Raw genomic sequence first — 17,893 nt, forward strand, 5'->3', positions numbered from 1 at the left:
CTTTGTCTGTACCTTCTTTAAACCTACTCTATTGCATATCTTCTCATCATGGTCAGATTGCTCAGAGGAGCGACAAGTCTCTGTCCACATCTTCATGTCCCACTCATCTTTAAACCTTCTGGCCCTTTCCTTTCACTGAAGTTCAGAAATTGCTATAACTAAAGTCAGCAGGGACTACCCAATTCCCAAATCCAACATATTCATGTTAGCCCACATCTTGTTCTCTTCCACATTTGAAACTTTTGAAACACCAACCAGGAGATCAATATAATTTTAATTGTATTTGTTTTCTTATTAACAAAATTGACCCTCTTTCCATATGTTTAAGCACTCTATTAACTTTTTCATAAGCTATGTTCTTGTCCATTTTTATGAGAGCTACTTTTATATTAAGAATTTAGTCTTTTTTATATTGAATGCAATATTTTTCCTAGTTTTTCATTTGTCTTTGACATTTTTTGTGCAGCTTCCTTTTTCTTTTAATGTAGAAAATGTATTATTATTTTAGAATTTGGTTCTTATATTAAAAGTAAATTGGGGGATTTCTAATGGTGATTTGCACTGAGCCAGGTTCAGAGGAGCCACAAACATTTTTGGTAGTTTCTTAAAGATTAAAACAATGTTAATTTCCTACCAGTCATCTTAGTTTATGAACCCCTGGGACTTCTGATGACATTCTTCTTTAAAATCAGACATATGAAGGAGCTTCTATCAGGACTATGTTCCAACTTTATCTACTGTAGAACATAAGAGTTCTGTTAGAATTATCCCAGAGTTCAGGGTTTCATGTAGAGCAGGTGAAAACATGATTACTCTCTGGTACCCTGCTATCTCACAGCTTGTCTTTTGAATGGTATATAATGTTACCTCAGAAATAGTCAAGCTTCAGCCTGTTATATGTCTTTTCAAAATAAGTGTAATTGAGCTACAGTGTGCTATGAAGAAACAGCAACCAGGAGGTATGGAATACCTTCATCCATAGAAAAAAAGTGATGCAGTTAGGAGAAGAAAACAGGAATCATAATTTGTAAATTGTCATTTCATATCCCTATGCTCTCATTTTATTAGTTGTATGAGTTCATCAAGCTCTTTTATCTCTCCGAGGTACAAAAATTTAGAAATGTTTGTAAAATTTATAATAAGAGAATAATCATTTGTGTCCCAAGTGGGTTGTTGTGGGTATTTTTATTTTACTCTAAAAAAATTTTTCCCTGCCCTCAACCCTCACCTCCATCATCATCTTTTTTTATTCTTTTTCATATTTGGCAAAACACTTTATGCTCTTTCCCCATGTCATTTAGGTACAATATTTTATAAAGAAAAGATACTACATGTTTAAAAGAGAATTGAAAACACAGTGATGATGAAAACGCAGAATTATAGTATAAAATGGGTGGGAGGAGTTGAATGCCTCAGTAACTCGTAATGTATGCAGTTTGAGAGACATAAGGAAACAAACACTGAATATTTCTAGAATATAATTGAATCTGGGTAGTATCAGAGTCTTATGGGATTCACTTAATACAAGAAGGTTCAGGGTAGAAGAAACGGTAACTATTTGAGTGAGGGAACAAGTTATTGAAAGGAAGAAGAAAAAAATCAATCATGCACCAAAATTAGTGGAAGAAAGGAAATGACCAAAAAGCCAATCCAAATGCTGGTTACTCCATAGCAAAAACCTTAAGAAAATTGCTATAACACAGGGAAGCTCGACATTAGATGTCTTGCTTGTAAGAATTAGGTAAGTAGGAACAATTGCTTGGATACTGAAAAATTGTTAAAACGTTAAAATAGTAAATTTTGACACTATAGAACAAGGAACAAAACAGGAAAATCTTTAATAAAATGAATTTGATAGAAGGTATAAAAGAGGCTAAGACAGAAATATCTATTATAACTACTTTTTACCTTACTGAAATTTCATATTGTAAAAATTATCTAAGTATGTCTTAAAAGGAAAATAGTCAGTAGTCAAGTAATAATAAGGGGAAATCTGTGATAATGTAAATTTAAATGTTTTACAATATCCCAACCTATTTATGGTTTATGCATGTATCCATAATGGAAAGGATTTTAAAGAAAAAAAAACACCCCTGCAATAAACAATAGCAAGATGCCTTTGCAATGTTATAAATCTCTTTACTTGTTTATGTGTGGGGTTTCTTAATGGATATGCATAATTTTGTATTTTTTTTTCAGTCTCTGTATATATTCCTTAAAAAATATATTACTAAAAGTCATTTCACTCCCTTTGAGCTGTGCTTTGAAATTCATCATGTGCAAATATTTTCAATAATTCTAATGGAGGGGAACTAGTGATGGTGAGTAATTGCTTGATGGGACATGTTCATTTGTTTTAAATAGCATTTCAGTATTAATAGACACTCTTGACTACCAATATGGTAAGTTATATAAAATGGAAGTAGCATGGAAAACCATGTCATAATGATGTAAATCTTACTTTTAGTAGAAAAATCTTAAAATATTTGGTTTTTCAGAGAATATACCAAATTCAAGGTACTCAGTTCCACTGGAGATGAGAAACATCAGCTCCATGGGCTGGTCTTCTTTCTGAACTGACAGTTCACACCTGATGTAACTCTCACTCCCTAAACACATTCATGAATATCCCTCAAGTCCCCAAGACTTCACTGGCAACTTCACTCCTGGGAGACCTGAAGAAAGATTATTGCTTTCTGGATTATGCCAGATATCATTATCACTGAATATTTCAAAGCCTTCTCTCTCCAAGTTAAATCCAGTTAATACCAACTGTCTCCTGCAATCATGTGTATTCTGATTATGCTTTCCTTTTTGCTAGGCAATGTACCATCCATTTTTTCTTCCTTTATCCATGCATAAAGAATGAATTGTCATAGTTCTGGTGAGATATAGAGCAGTTTTACCTCTGATATTGTAAAACATCATCCTTAGATGAAAATAGATTCTTTGGCTCTGACAAAGAATTTCAGAGTCCAAATTTCTTAAAACTGTGATGAAATCGTTACCCTTAAGTAACCTAGCTGTTTTTGAAATATGAAAACCTGTTGTACTTTTTTCCTGTTAATAGTAAATTAAAGTGAAGACAAAACTTCAATTGCTTCTATAGTCTAGTGTTATAAATAAAAACCTGATTCATGATCAAACATTATGCAGAAATAAGTTATTCAGTTTTGTAGTGTGCATCTAATCCAAATTGATTGTGTTCCACCCCAGCATTTCAACCACTAAATTATCATTTATCTTTGTCTGTTAATAAGCATTATAGATTCTGTCATTGTGCTTTTAAACTTTTGAGAATACTGTGTCAACCTCATGCACCTTCAAATGAGAACATTAAGTAAATAATACTCTTACCTCTTAATGCTAATATTGCTTCTCTGTTTTTACTATGCCAGGAAAGCTCTGTCATATTGGGGGCGGGGGGAATATATAAGGCAGGAAGTAATGTAGCCAAATATTCAGGGCTCCCCAAATCCTATGAATATGTTGCAGGCCATCTGAAGCAAACCTGGAGATAGGACACACTATAAAATAACATGAAAGTCTGCCTATGTAGCACTATTATCCAGCAGTGAATCACCCAAGAAAGAAAGCTTGCTTGGGTGCTTCATGAAGAAGCTTCATGAAGAAGCTTCTTCATGAAGCTTCTTCTTCATGAAGAAGCTAAGAACATTACATTAGTAACTACAAATATTTTGTTTGATATAAATGAATCACCAAAGCAGGGTGGCAAAAAGAATTCATCAGACATATGTAAAAATGAGAACATATATAACATGCTACTCATTTGAAGAAAAAATTATAATAGTTTTTGTATAAGAAATGGGCTAATAAATTGATTGCCAAATGCCTCACAGTGACTAGATTTAGTTAACTAGTAAATTAGATTAAGTTTAAAAACAAAAGTGTGGAAAAGAGCCAGTTAGATAGAAAATCTGATAAAATTTTTAAAAGGCTGAAATAAGTACCAGCCAACATGAGATAACTAGAAGAAATGAAATTTAGTGAAGATGGTGTTGTATTATAGAAACAGAAAGTAGAGTAATAATGTGAGAGGACTCAAGGAATGGAAATGGAGAGTAGGGATACAGAGATGTTTCACATAAAAGAAAAACACTTTAATGCTGTGGTTACTGAATTTAGAGAAACTAACCAGGGAGGTTCACATAGTCTTTGATCATTGGTTGTGTGTCGCACCGTGGACCATCGTGGACACACATAAAAGCAGAAAACCCAATCCTGCCCTAAACGTGCGGAAAATCTAGGGGAAGAAAGAATGCTAATAAAGAGAAAATAGAACAAAGAACTTGGAAGTGAGCAAACACTAAATAGTGTGCTGCAAACTACAAATGTTTTATATACAGTACAGCAGAAAATAGAGAGTAAAATAGAGTGCATTGTCACTCAAAAATGGTTCAGAAATGAATCCATGCCTTTGGTAAGGACTAGATTCAGAGATAAGTGCAGGAGAACCTGGGGGCAGGGGACAATTAGGTGAATGGGACTTTGCCCCATAGTAACATTTCTCTAAAAGAATAAATATTGCTCTGAGGTAATCAAAGATACTTTTGGATCTCTAGGAAAACAATAAAACTAGGATAAATGAATTCTGTTTCTTGAAACATGGTTTAAACAATAAGAACAATGAGATTAGGATATGATGTCAACATAAAAAATCAGTGACATTTCTATACACTGACAACAAACTATCCAAAGAAGAAATTAAGAAAACAGTCCTATTTAGAATAGCTTGAAAAATAAAAAGAAAATGTTTAGGAATAAATTTAACCAAGAATTTGTTAGACCTGTATGCTGAAAACTATAAAACTTTGGGGAAACAAATTGAAGAAGACAAAAATAAATGGAAAGATACCCTGTGTTTGTGGACTGGAAGAATTAATATTGTTAAAATGCCCATACTATTCAAAGATATCTTCAGATTCAATGCAATCCCTGTTAAAATTTCAATGGCATTTTTTCACAGAAATAGAAAAAACAATCCTAAATTTCATATGGAACCACAAAAGACCCTGAATAGCCAATGAAATCTTGAGAAAGAAGAAGAAAGCTGTAGGTATCACATTTCCTGACTTCAAAATATACTACAAAGCTATAGTAATCAAAATAGAATGATACTAGCATAAAAACACCCATATACACCAATGAAACAGAATGAACCCTGGAAATAAATCCACACATTTATAGTCAATTGATCTTTGAAAAAGATGTCAAGAACACACAATGAAGAGAGTCTTTTCAATAACCAGTGTTGAAAAATAAATGGCTTTCCACATACAGAAGAATGAAATTGGACACTAATTCACTGCACATACAAAAATTATCTCAAAATTGACATTGGTCTGGGCACTGACTTTTTGAATGTGATCCCAAAAGCAAAAATAGACAACTGGGAGTGTAACAAACTAAAAAGCTTCTACCCAGCAAAGGAAACCATCAACAGACTGAAGAGACAATCTACGGAATAGGAGAAAATATTTGCAAACCATGCATCAGAAAAAGGATCAATATACAAAATATATAAGGAACTCAACTCCACAGCAAGAAAACAAATAACTCGGTTAAGAAAATGGACCTGAATTGATATTTCTCAAAAGAAGACTTGTATACAAATGGCCAGCAGATATATTAAAAGGTGCTCAACACCATTAATCATCAGGGAAATGCAAATCAAAACCACAATAAAATATCACCTCACACCTGTTGGGATGGCGATTATCAAAAAGACAAAGGTTAAGTGTTGGCAAGGATGTGGAGAAAAGGGAGCCCTCGTACACTGTTGGTGGGATTGTAAATTAGTACAGGAATTACAGAAAATGGAGGTTCCTCAAGAAATTAAAAATAGAATCAGCAATCCCATTTCTGAGTATATGCAAAGGAAATCAAATCAGTTTCTCAATGAGATAGCTGCACTCCCATGTACATTGCCACATTCATAATAGCCAAGATGTGGAAACAACCCAGTGTCCCCCAATGAATGATGAGTATGCAACAGTGACTACACGTTAGAGTCATTTGAGAGCTTTCCAAAAAAAAAAAAAGAATGAAAAAGAAAAACTTAGTGATGACTGGCCCTCGCCAAGGCTGTAGGTGACAGCCACTATGCATGCCTCAGCTATGGCAATATCCATGGAGAAACTCCCAAGCTAAACTTTCAGTATGACTTTTGGATCAGGCTTATGTCCATCCAGAAACAAGGATACCATAGGGACGCTAAACACAGGGGCCTTCGTCAGCCTGACCAGGCAAAGCTACACTGCTGTAACTGATTTGCCCTGGTGGAGGACAGTCTGTAAGTTAGCTTCCTCTCAGCACCTCAAATGAGTCGAAGGGCAAAATCTCTTGCCTTTTAGGCCTCCCTTATTTTATTTAAACCATCTGTTCTTCTCTGGGCCAAAGCTCTGAGAGGCGGAATCCGGAAACACCTAGCTGAATGTTGCACTGTTTTCACTTCTTCCCATAAAACTTAGGGCTAGAAAACAGGTAGTCTTTTTGTTTGTTTAAACTTGACCTATGCCATATGTTCCTTCTAATTCCAGGCAAGCCCTGATGGTAGACAAGATCTCTCTCCTATATGCAGGAGAATGTTGTATACTGAGTCTTGCAACCAGCTAAAGAAGGGAAAAAAGAAGGTGAGAGAACAAATCATTTTCTCAAGGCAATAGCCTGACTGGGAAAATGACTGTCTTTCTGCATAATCTTATTTTGACTGACTTTTCTCTCTGCCTTTCAGCTGTAACAAATCCCAATACAAAGTGAGCCACATAATGACAGTTTAGTCAACGGTGGACCCCACATACGACGGTGGTTTCATAAGATTATAATGGAGCTGAATTTCCTATAAGAAATGGAAGATATGTGGTTCAGGAGAAATTTTCTGTTTTGATGATGGGAGCAATATGTGCGGGGCTTGCAATAGAGTCCCTCTCACTCACAGCACCTCAATTTGAGGGCACAGATTGCATCCCAGTCAGTCAGCCACTGTCCTATTTCAGCACAGACAAGCCTGGCCCGTTAGCACTCCACATTCAGCGGGCACTGCAGCCCTCCCAGATCTAGCCCGACAATCTTCATGCACATTGCTGTAAATTCTTTGTTGAGGACCTAAGACTATGTACAAGGACACAGGCCCTCAGGAGCCACCTTAACAAGGATTAAGTGCCACAGCCACTTTGGTAAAAGCTTTCTGGGGTGGTATGGAGCCAGCTTGTCCCTATACTTTGGAAATATCTCCAGGTTGTTATCATGTAGAGCATATATAAGTTTTATTTCTTCCATCAGTTCAATGCCAGACAGAGCCCTTTGTGCCAGACAGGGTCAATGGAACCAAAAACAAATTTTCAAAGTCAAAATATTAAGCCCTCAGTTCTATACCCTCTCCATGGTAAACACACTTATTTTGTGACTACCACAAAGTTTCTCTTTTCCCCCTTTCTTTTTTTTTAAATTAAAGTTTATTGGGGTGACAATGGTTAGTAAAGTTACATAGATTTCAGGTGTACAATTCTGTAATACATCATCTGTATATCACATTGTGTGTTCACCACCCAGAGTCAGTTCTCCTTCCATCGCCATATATTTGATCCCGTTTACCCTCATCTACCACCTCCCTCCCCCCTTACTCTCTGGTAACCACTAAGCTACTGTCTATGTCTGAGTTTTTGTTCCTCCTTCATTTGATTGTCTACCACAGAGTTTCTTAATCTGACCACTGTTCCAACATGCAATAGCCAAAAACACACTGCCATGACAATCCTTTATGTCCCTTTACCTGTCCATCTTATTTCTTACTCTATTGATCCTCAGGTCACCTTACACTCCCTCGTGATAGCCACGATTATGGTGATCTATGCCTTATGCAGCCAGTTTCTCCTCCATTTCCAATCAATTTTTTATCAATGCAGTGTCTACATCCCTGTTTATGGAGCAGCATCAGCAGCTTCGATGTTCGATTTCTGGGATGTGGGACAGTGTCCATCAAGTCTTCAGGGATGCACTGTCACGTCCTAGGTGGTCACAGTCACTCACCCCTCACCCAGGGCAACTTTCAGTCCTGCAGGCTCCATTCATGGTATGTGTCCTTTACAGGTGTACCATTTTTTAAATCTTTTATACCACATTTTTTCTGTACCTTTGCTATGTTTAGATACACAGATACCATTATTTTACAATTGCCTACGGTACCAAGTACAATTACATATTCTACAGGTGTTCAGCCCAGGAGCAATGGCCTATGCCCGTCTAGGTGTGTAGTAGGCTACACCATCTGAGCTTGTGTAAAGTGCACTCAGTGATGTTGGCACGATGACAAAACACCTAATGACGCATTTCTCAGAACACACCCCATCGTAAAGCCATGCACAACTGTTTCACTTCAGGTAGTTGGAGGCTGACATGAGCTCAGGCAAAGGTCTCAGTTGGTAAGACACAAGAAGGGAAGCACATTCAGTGTTTAAAATTTTGTCTCCATTACGCTGCAGAGTTTCCATTATTAAGGTGTTTTCACATATGTTATCTTAATTAATTCTCTCTATGCTTACAGATTTTTGTAAATAATGAACCATAGCCCTACAAGACAGACATGACTGCTTTTCTATTAAGGAGAAGATGAATCTCAGAAAAGACTGTAAAAGTTGGACAAAGTCACATTGTAAGCAGCACAGCCAAATTTGCATTTATTTGGACCAAACAAAGTCCACATTAATGAAGACTGTATATGACTCAAGTAAAATATAGCAGGTATAATTGTACAGTGAGAATTTAAGGTTATAATCAATTTGTATATAAATAGGCGTAGATTGATAGCAATTATAAGGGTAGAGAGAGAGAGAGAGAGAGAGAGAGAGAGAGAGAGAGAGAGAGATTGAAGAAATAAAGAAGAACTGAGAGTGCTTTCTGAATTTTGAAGATCTGTATTCTAAGGGGAATTAGAACAAGATCAAAGACTGGATGTTTCACAAAGGGAAATTTTGACTCAGTGTAAAGAGAAACTTCACACCAAATGCAAATGGGTACTTACATACCAGCTAGATTCTCACCCAGAAATAGTCCAGGCAGAGACTAAAGAAACATCTGTATATGTAAGACACCTACAAATCACTAAAACAACCCAAGCAGTCTAGTAGAGAAATGATGCATTAACTACAGCCTTTCCATTTTGCTTCTTCAGGGCTGTTTTCCACTCTTACCACCTTGCTCTGCACCCGTGGGACCACAGCAGTAGGTTCCCTGCGTCCTGTGACTCTCTGTGGGCTTCAAACAATGGAAACAATGGCAGGAAATGAGGGAGGGAAGACAGTTTTCTCCCTTACCCCTCGCTTGACCTCTTTCCAGCTGGGGCCACCTGAGGGCTGCTGCATCCTCCACAGAAGGTCACATTCCTCTGGGATTGATCCTCCTTTCATACCTTCAGTACTAAGAGTGGCACTAGTAACAGTACTGTCACCTGCTTTGGGGTCCTGCCCACACATTTTTAAATCCTGTTTTTTTATTAAAATCTCTTCAAATTGCCCAGTACGATTGTGCCATCTGTTTCCTTCTGAAACCCTAACTGATTCAATCAATGACTTAAAGAGGCCCCTGATGGCCAATAGACACATGCAAAGATGCTCAACAGCATAGTTCATGATGGACATGCCAAATGAAACCAACGGGATATCATTTCGCAGTCACTAGATTGGCTAAAATTACACTTAATAGTAACAAGTTTTGGCAAGAATGCAGACTGGGGGTACTGTCATGAACTAAGGGTGGGAGTATAATTTTATACAACCACTTCAGAAAAGAATTTGACATTTCCTAGGAAAGTTGAAAATGTGCATAACTTATGGTCCAGCTATTCCACTTGCAGACATAGACAAGAATATGCATTCCAGCAATGTTTGTAATTTAAAAAAAAAAAAAAAAGAAGCTGGAAACAAAGAACCCAAAAGAATGAAAAAATACATCATGGACTCTTCAGAAGATGAAATACTATCCATCAATGGGGAAAAAAGATAAATTAAAGTTACACACATCAATGTAGTTGAAGTTCAAAACATGATATTGGACAAGGAAAGTAATTTGCCGAACACCTTCAGTGCGATGCATTCATCTAAAGTACAAAGGCATGCAAAACAAAATGACACCTTGTTTAAAGGAGACACACATAGGGGGCAAATCTATAAAGACAAGTAGAGGCGTGATAGACAGAACATCAGAGATATTATTTACTTCTGGTAGACAGGATTGTGGAGATGCATGTAGCGACTCCATGGGGATTGATAAAGACCATCTCTCGAGCTGGGAGCTATTTGAATTATTGATTCCCTTTCTATACATATTCTAGATTTTCTTTTGTATGTATGCAAATGGTAACAAAAATATTAAAGAGGAAGTCAAACTAAAGAGTCAGGAAAATTAATGAAAAAATAGTTATTCACAGATTATAAGTGTGACACTGTGTTAATTTTATGCCACTGTGTAATAAATTACCCTAAATTTAGTGACTTAAAACCAAACAAATGTTTCTAGGGGTCAGCAGCCCAGGCATATCTGATCTGGTTGCCCTCTGACAAGGGCGCAGTTCAGAGAGGACTTCTTTGTCCTCCCATTTTTTATCTGGCTCTGTCTATTATTATCTGTTACTGCTTCTTTTCTTCATTGGACCTACCTCTATTTGGAATTATTTATTTGCTCACTTGTTACTTATCTGAATCGCCCTACCCACAGACTAAAAACTCCATGGGGACAGGTTTGTGGCACAGACAGTTGTGCTTACAGACTCCCTTTCAGTCAGGGGGCCACATGAGTAGTTCTGGCCAGCGGACCATGAGAGAAGGCACCTGTGACTTCTCTGGATCAAAGAGTTAAGAGCCTCTGTCCCAATTTTCCCCGCCATCATGATTGTGTGTACCTTTTCCATAAGGTACAGCCACAGTAGAAGAAGGCCTCCAACCTCATCTGACTTCCTTGAGTTAGAAACTTTCGATGTTCTTGAGAGTTCATTTTGATCCCAGAGCGTACCATATCCTAGACTGAAATTTTTCCTTCATCATTGTACCTTCAATACTGAAAAAGGTGTCCAGGATACTGTAAATTCTCAGTAATGTGTGTTGAAAGGAAGGAAAAATGGACAGAATGAAGGGAGGGAGGGAGAGAAATAGTGAGAAAGGGAAGGAGGGAGAGAAAAAAGAAAAGAAAGGAATGAAGGAAGGGAGTGAGGAAAGGAAGAGGAAAAAAGAGGCAAGGAAGGAAGGAAGGAAGGATAAAGAGAGAAAGAAATTATCATTGAGTAAATTTAACGCTCAAGGAGACTCACATGCTTATACAGTGGCTTCCTATTCCCCGTGTGCACAGTATGTGTCCAGCACACATCTTCTCACAGTTTGGGGCCCTTAGACCTCACTACTTGCTCTACCATTTACTAGCCACGTGACCTTGGGCAAGCCACTCATCTCTCTGATTTTCCTAATCTATAAAATAGACATAATAACATTTGTCTTACCTACTTTACAAAGCTTTTGTGTTGATAAATGTGTAAGTATTCTCCAAATGCTTTATAAACTGTAAGTCAATAGATAAATAGGAAGCATTATTTCAGTTGTTTTCTTTGGCTTTGCTCAGGATTGAATTGATTAAACAGAAAATTACATAATAACATTGTGAGTAAAGAGATAAAGGAATGAGAAAAAAAGTGGTACATCCACAGTGGGACACAATAGATATGTTTCTATATGGAAACATATTTGGTCTAATTGCAACTAAATCAAAACTACTTCTTATGTGTTTACTAATAATAAAATTATAGGTTATCATTACCTAAAAATGGCTATAGTGTGGAAGGAAGAATGTTCTAACAAAAGCTTATATTTTTCTTCACGATCCTGTGTTGTCATTTCCAAGAAGGGGTCATAGAGACTGGAGCAATGAGATATAAGAGCATTGGCCTGTAAAATATTTATTGGTAGAACCTGGGTTGGAAATCCAGAGGGCTGCCACAGTTCCTAGTCCGAGCATCTGATCTCTCCTTGTACTATTAGGGAAATTAGGAGCTGAAGAAATCCAGGGCCACATCCTGTGAAGATTAGGGAACACTTCTCCAGTTTAAAAAATTAGAAAATAAGAATTGTACCAATAAATATGCGGGGAGGACTTATCAAAGAGACTTGGTTTGAGAAAGAATGTATTTGGTTATTATAAGTAGTTTGAGTTATGCTCCTGAAATGTCAATCAATTCACCAGTAATCTTTTGTGTCTCCTTTATGTCGAGTGTGGTGGCATAGTAACAGAATGGTTGAAATCTTCCTGGATTCTGAATGACACATTCAGAATATTTGTAGGTTATGAATGTTAGGATGAGTAATCATTTTATATAGATATATATATTAGGTTCACAGATTTTTTAAATCGTGTTTCATGTTTTTATTCAGTACTCACTGATGAATAAATTAGACACAAATCACATAAATCAACAGAAGTCCTGAGTTTACTCACTCTGTAAGCTTCATTGTTCATGCAGTGATCCTGAATAGTTTCTCTAGGCCATAAGGCACAAACTGATATTCTCCACGAGATAAGTTTATTTTTACACCATTTTCATGCACAGGCTCTGCATTTTTGAGTCAGTGGACTTCTGATCTTCATTTTATAGCTATCTCCATTGGGTTCTTGACCAAGCATAGGAGTAGTGGATTTTTTCAACAAGATGTCCTCATGTCATTGATCTTATTGTTAAGTTTATTCATTATTTTTCATTTGAAGTACTACAGCGTAGTGTGTGTGTGAGTGAGTGAGTGAGTGTGTGTGTGTGTGTGTGTGTAGACGTGTAGTGCTCGTAATTCATTTTTAGGATCTGAAATTGTAAGTCGACCTGACTCTGGAATTAAAGATGGTGGAATCAGGTGGTTTGGGTACCAAAGAATCCGTAATTAACTCCTTCAATTTCTGGATGGGACCAATAATGGCAGAAACTTGCGGGGGTGGGGGGGAGGAATGGACTTTATACCCAAATTACCATATTTAATTTATTTGATGATAAATTACAGTCTAAATTCATGGCCCAAACTCAATTTGAGAATTAAGTCACATGAGGACTAAGAGCATGTTATTGATGCTTTGCCAAAACTTCCTTTGCCAGGTACTATTAGCTTAAACTAACATCTACGAGTAGCCCTATTTTCGCATATTCTTAAGTAACCTTGAGTTTAGGACTGTTGCTTGCCTGGGGGATGTCTCCAATATTTAAGTATCTCCAACAGCCAGAAATAGCTCTTCATCTTCTCCTGACTCAAAGGTCACATGCTCGTTTGTGGCTGCCCACCAAAGTCCATGTTTCTGCCTGAAAGGACTGTAGCTCTCAGCTCATTTGCAGACTATAGGTAGACGAAATGTCAAAGATGAACTCATTAAGGCTTTCCAAGTTCATATAAATTCTGCTCAGTTTTCTGGGGTTCCCTTTGATAATTCAGTTTCTATGTGCCCCACAAGGTAGTGCTTTCCAGAATCTTATTACAGCATTAAAAAGATTTTATATACATGTCTAATTTCTCTCAAGGGAGAATAAGCCACCATCAAGTTTCTTGGAAATTTTATTGAGAGTTCTAGTTATTATAGCAATAATTTTCAGATACAATAGACTTCATTAACAGTGTTTGTTATATTTCCAGAACTATCTAAGTGGTCATAAAAATATTTTTTAAACTTTAGATTCCAGAAAATGAATCCAATTTTTTTTATCTGAGATAATTTGTCTAACCAAGTAGGTGTTTAGTTATGTCCTATAATACACATTTACTCATCAGCCTTATTATCCTACAGAGTGAATGCTTGACTCAGGAGATTCTTACTGGGCCTCCTGGGATGAGGTGGGGGAAGAGAAATAAGCCCTGTACAACTAAACAAAGAGCCATACCATCCTCCAACACTTTCAGAAACCTCTCTCAGAACTGGTGAGTACTGAACAAAAAGGTGTGAAACAAAATTTTAAATATGTGGACCTAATATATAACAAATTTTTTAGGATTTGTTAAATTTGCTGTGAAAAACATGGAGGCAACCAGTTTCCAAAATAACAGAGCTGAGTCCACACAGCACCAAATGAACAGTCTCTTCGGGAAGTAGGTGGACAATTTAGGCGGTACAGATGATCAAACCCGATGACCAGGATCCCAGATGGGAATGAGATTTGGCTGTCCACACATCTCAACTTGGCCAAACCATTTGCTGGGCTCTATATGATAGAGTGCTTTAGAAATGAAGGAAAATTCATGTAGGAAAATTCTGCTATACAATACACTTCATTCCTTTTGGAGAATTAATAGCTAAAATGCCTTCTTTAGACTGTATTAAAATTATTTTAAAATATATTTTATTGTTGTATATCCTGGAAACTCCTGCTGTTTTTTTTTTTTTCCTGCTGTTTTTAAATATTAATTTGCCACTGAGGATATAGAATTAAAAAAAAAATGCATTTACTCATGTTTCAAGTCTAAACTCTTTCAGTGGACTAGCAAGGAAATGACGGCTGGAAAGTAAGCTTGTGCTAGTCAATTATTTACTATGAAGCCTTTACATCCCATGTCAGCTAAAGGTTTTTGCTGTCCACATAAATCTCTCTAATATTTTGTGTCATGTATCATAAAATATTAGGCCAATTATTTTACATTCATGAAGTTGTTCATTTTCAATATTTCCTCAGTGCTTTGGGATGGGATGAGGCAGTGTCTTTAACTCAAGGTTAAAGTTGTTGGTATAAACTTGGTAAAAATTGGTGGTGGCATGGCAAATTAGCCATCATAAAGGGTAATCATATGATTGTTTTCATTTGCACCATTCAAAAGACTGTCTTTTGTCTAAAGGCTTCCTTTGTACATTTCATATTTGTATTTACTTTGTGAAAAGGGTAAAAAGAAAATTTAGTCACCTATGTCACTCCAGGTGTCTCCCTATCCTGTCTTTCCTTGTGAGTATGATATGCCACCTGATAATGAAAACCACATAGAGTATTGGGGACATGTCACCTACAGTGACCATTACAAAGTATCACATAACCATAAACCATCCTGCCCAAACCTGTGCTTTTCCACGGTATCTGGAGACAAGATCTAATGAGCACCAACATCAGCAGCAATGAAATAAACTAAAAACCTCATTCTCTCAACAGTGTGGTCTTAGCACAAGTGGGCTGTATTTTATTCTCCAGAATTCAAAGTTTTGTTTTAAATTCTGCACATCACAGCCATACTAAATATTGCCTTAGACAAGACGCAGCACTGCTGAGTAAGACCCCTGCAAATCAGCAATGCTTTTTCATAAGACCAACATCCATAATTTATATCTGCATACAATTAGCCTGTTTACATTTACACATTTTCCGCTTCCCTTTATGTGAAATATTCCACAGGATACTTGGTAATGCATTCAGAATAACCTTTTGAAAATAAAGACTGCAGGACCAAACAGCTTATAAAATCCAATACCTAATAAATACTTTATATGAATAAAAAAATGCTTTCTTAATCAGAAACAGTATTTTTGTATTTGAGCTGGCCTCTCTTGACTCCCAGGCCAATGATCGCACACTATATGGCTCTTTATGGTTTAAAGGTATTCAAGAAAAAAAAATCATCTTCCCATCTTGATGGGTTCACATGCACACAAATTTCTCTTATCCATCATTAGATCACTAATAAGGATAATTTTTATGACTTTGGCCAACTTAATCCCTTATACTAACATGATGAAGAGAAAAAAAATTCAGTCAGTCATCAGAAATTTAATATCCATGTATTAAAATTCTGAATTCCCTCAATCTGTTTAGCCTTATTATAAGAGGATTTTGCTATTAGAAGATGCACACAGCAGAGAGGACATTTGACAAATGCATGTACATTTGGCAGTTTGCTTGCAGTGGTCTGGATGACTACAGATTTGGCCACATTGGTGCCCAAGGGGTGGGTCAATAAGCAAGACCTTCCAGCAGTCACCTCAATGGTACCATACCTTCTACCCTTTCCACTGGACAGCTAGAACCATGTGGATCTGAGATGAAAGGAGCCACCTCAAGCAGAGGCCAGGATTTGTACCAGCCCCCATGCCCCTTTTGGCATGGAGTGAGACTCTACCAAAGAAAAGCTTGCTCTAGACTTGAGCTTGACAGGGTTGAATCTTACCTGAGTCCTGTAACGGGTGAAGGCTAAAAGAATCCCTCCCCCCTTTTGTGTTCTGGAAAACAGCCTCCTGCAAAGAAGCACCTTCTCCATATGACTTAGATGAGACTCACGGATGCCTCCTCTCTTGTTTACCTATGATGAGCCTAGACACAGGCACTCAAAATTCCTTTTGATTACCCCATAAATGATTAGCTGAAGTGCTAATCATCCTAAACAAAATACTCATTGGCCAAACTTTGGATAAGTGTGGCTCCTTTCCCCAGGTGCCTGAACTTTAGCCCAACCTCAGCTCCATCCAGCAGACAAACCCTCTTGAGGGCAGGCTGGGTTCAGGGTGTGACATTCTGTGATCTATCTGCACAGGCCAGCCTCTTATTCATCCACTTCCTCACACTCAATTCTTTCTAGTTTTGTCTACCCGTCTGTAAAAGAAACCCTTTGCCTAACTCATGAGACACTTGTAGACCAGTAGGTCACATGAAGCTACAGCATTCCTCCTACTGCAGTCAGGAGTCTCCTTCTCTCTTACAATAGCCTCTTTCACCCTTTTGCAATAATGCTTTTGAATAAGTCTCTCCTTACTAAGTCCAGGTTTCTTTTGCTTTGACAAGTTCCTACTTGAATACTAAATTGAGGAGAAACCTGAAGAAAAATGTGTGTGTGTGTGTGTGTGTGTGTGTCTGAGAGAGAGAGAGAGAGAGAGAGAGAGAGAGAGAGAGAGAGAGAACATTGAGTTACAAATTGACACATTTACATGTATTTAGAGCTTCTTTACAAATGGATGAGAATTCTTGAAATCGTTTGTATTAACTGCTTGACATATTGACATGGTTAGTCCGAGGTTTTCTCAAGCTTTGGCTATAGTCCCCAGTGTCCTTCACTTGCAGGCGAGCCCTTCCTGGTCCCTGAGCCATTGTAGAATTGAGCAGAAGGCAGATTGAGATCCTTAGCCCCTCCACATGAAGGATGAAATTAGCCTTGCCAACTGACTTTTGATGGCTAGCTCCAGAACCTGGTCAGTTTCTCCAGACTCTTATCCCATTCTGGTTCTGGCTCCTGCAGCAATCCTTAAATCATGCTACAGCAATTTAAAGAACTTCAAGAAAAATTATATGGACTACTCACTGCTTACCAACATCATCCTATGTCAAGCATACTCAACAGTTAGAATATTGTAACTTTTTCGGGTCATTCCACATTTGAATTTCAAAAAAGAAATCTTAAAGGGCTAATGTGCAAAAGCCTTAGTTGATTGCAGCTATCAACAACTGATAGGAGAACAAAAGATCTCTAATAAAGGAATCATTAGAGTCTATATTAGTGTGCTTTGAGAACTTGATATTAATATTATGAAAATATTCATTTAGACAACATAGAAATTAAAGAAGTCATTGGAAGTCTTAACCAGAAATATCTCCTAGACTCTTTATTAATTAACTCATTTATTCATCCATTTACTTATTTATTCATTCAAATAATTACTATTAAGGTTTCTATAGATACCAGACATCATGCTAATATTGGAACTCAACAGTGAGAAAGGCAGAGAGAGACACCTGCCCTCATAGAGTTTCAGCAACAGAAAGTAGGTTTTAAATATGAATCAATGTACAGAAATTTGATACCTGTAAGCACATAGATGGCAGAGTGACTTGTACCTGTCCATGCAATGAATGATAGTTCCTAGCATAATGGGAGAGAGCACATAATTACTTGACAAG

The 17,893-nt window shown here is 37.2% G+C and overlaps 1 protein-coding gene across 2 annotated transcripts in view; it reads right to left on the minus strand.

Annotated features, from left to right (window-relative positions):
• Window positions 1–17,893, minus strand: part of LOC308491076 (uncharacterized protein) — a 118,481-nt gene that overhangs the window by 18,843 nt on the left and 81,745 nt on the right. The window contains exon 1 of one of the 2 annotated variants that reach the window (XM_081033986.1): window positions 635–6,043. The exons of the other annotated variant lie outside the window; for it this stretch is intronic. The gene's annotated coding sequence lies outside the window, so the exon portion shown is untranslated. Of the gene's footprint in view, window positions 1–634; window positions 6,044–17,893 lie in introns of those variants that run through there. 2 annotated transcript variants of the gene reach the window in all.

This window comes from Rhinolophus hipposideros (genome assembly GCF_964194185.1).
Source record: "Rhinolophus hipposideros genome assembly, chromosome: 3".
Taxonomy (NCBI): domain Eukaryota; kingdom Metazoa; phylum Chordata; class Mammalia; order Chiroptera; family Rhinolophidae; genus Rhinolophus; species Rhinolophus hipposideros.